This window comes from Nanorana parkeri, unplaced genomic scaffold, assembly GCF_000935625.1.
Source record: "Nanorana parkeri isolate BGI_ZX_2015 unplaced genomic scaffold, ASM93562v1 scaffold875, whole genome shotgun sequence".
Taxonomy (NCBI): Eukaryota; Metazoa; Chordata; class Amphibia; order Anura; family Dicroglossidae; genus Nanorana; species Nanorana parkeri.
In genome coordinates, this window is record NW_017307143.1 from 710764 (window position 1) to 712981 (window position 2218).

Sequence of the window (2218 nt, forward strand, 5' to 3'; positions counted from 1 at the left end):
TCTGATGAATTTGGGTCACTCATTAGTAAATGTACTCCTGTAACCCAAAAGAGAAGTATAGCCAAAAAAGGTCTGTCTTTACTTCTATTATGATGACACCCCCTGTCAGGTGACACAGACTGATCCGAGGTGTGGAGTTTAAGCACAAGCCGGTTTTCACCATAGCTCTTGATGATGGAGATGGGTTCAGATGCTGGTACCAGGTCACAGTCCCCAGGTTCGCCCTGCCAAGGGATGAATGAGGAGAGCTCCCATGAGGAGACAGTAGTTTGGAGCATCTGTTTTAGGTGCAGGTGCCTATCTATATTATATTTGACATTTATAAAGTTCTTCTCTGTGAACTGTTTCCTAGAAACCCATATTTTCCCTCTCTTAAACTGGGATAAAGCCTTGTATTAAGCCTTATATTAAAACATAAAATGTCTCCTTCTGTTAGATATAATGAAAGAATTTATGGGATAATTTCTAAGTGGTATTAATCCGCTGTGGGTCTTAACACCATAGATCCATCAATCTCAGATCTATGTTGGAAAAGTTTCCGAGATAGAGGTATGGTGACCAACATCTAGGATACATTGAGTACTCATTACACACTTCTAGAACTAGTTTTTGAAAATATATAATATGATCATGGATACTGACTTTAAGCCTGATGCTCATATTACCCTATTATCCTTTCTCCCAGGCTCATTAAATCTTTTGCACCACATCCAGCACACAATTATAGCGAGACATTGAAATTCAGATACCATCCCTACTGAAGTTGAATGGGTGTGTGAGATGAACGAGATTGAATCCTTCCAAAACAATGATCTTTAGGATATCTACAATTTTACATTGCCACAATGTATTCAACATTTATATACAGTTGTGCCAACAGTTTGCGCAGCGCTTTACAATATAAGGAGGACATTACAGTTACAATACAAATCACGACAAGATGGTAAGGAGGGCCCTGCCCGTGAGAGCTTAAAAATCTGAAAGGGAGGGGGGAGTGAAACATGAAGCGGTAGCTGTGTGTGGATGAATTGTTTGAGAAAGTGATAGTTCAGTGGTTAGTTTGAAGTGGGATAGACTTCCCTGAAGAGATGAGTCTTTAGGGATCGCCTAAAAGCAGAGTAGGAGATAGTTTGACAGGAGCTCCAAAGGATGGGAGAGATTCTAGAGAAGTCCTGGAAGTGAGCATTAGAGGAGTTGATGAGGGAGCTAGAGAGCAAGACCTTCTGCTTTGGAGGACCGAGGGGACAATTAGGGTGATACTTTGAGACGAAGTTGGAGATATATCCAGGGGCAGAGTTGTGTATGGCTGTATAAGTCGTTGTTAATATTTTTATTTTATCCTTTGGGAGATTGGAATGGAAGCCAGTGGATGGATTGGCAGAGGGGGGCTGCAGACACTGAGAAATTGGTTAGGTGGATAAGTCTGGCAGCAGCATTCATGATAGACTGAAGGGTGGATAACTTGTATAGAGGTAAGCCAATGAGGAGGGAGTTGCAATAGTCGAGATGAGATATAACAAGTGAGTGGATGAGTAGTTTTGTGGTTTCATTGGTCAGGAAGGGGCGTATTTTGGACATGGTGGCAGGATTCTGTCAATAATTTTGGTCATATGGATCAATGGTCCTTCTTTTCCCATACCACATATTCACTTTCATCTGTAAATGTCATTTTATTAATACAGGTTGTAGCATTCGGCTGTTCTATGTGGGGCCTTTGTCCCTTTCCAGTTTCTATGTAACACCCTAATAACAATGAGATGTAACATTGTATCCTCTGTAAACGTGTGACTACTTATGATGTTTGTTCTAAAAACTCTCACTTTTAATAAACACAGATTAAATATGCAACTTAAAAGGGAAGTTTTGGCAGAAGTTCAACTTGAGTGAGGTTCTGGAGATAACACGGAGCTGTAAAGGGCCAGCCTTTGTATTTCTTATTGCAGGTTTCCCTTAGGCCTCATTCACACAATGAAAGGCCGGCACGTACAACTCTGTGCTGCGTGCACGGCCGTATCAAGCAGCTCCTGGGAAGGGCAGGTGCTGCGTGTAATTAGTATGCAGCCCCTGTCCTTCTCTATCAGAGTATACGGCCGTACGCCGCCCTATGCTCACCCCAAGTGCAGGTCCGTACGGGTTTCGGGTGTCCTGGCTCGGACGCAGACAGGATCCATCCTGTCAGCGTAAGAGTATGGACACCCGCACCTGCACGGACGTGCAG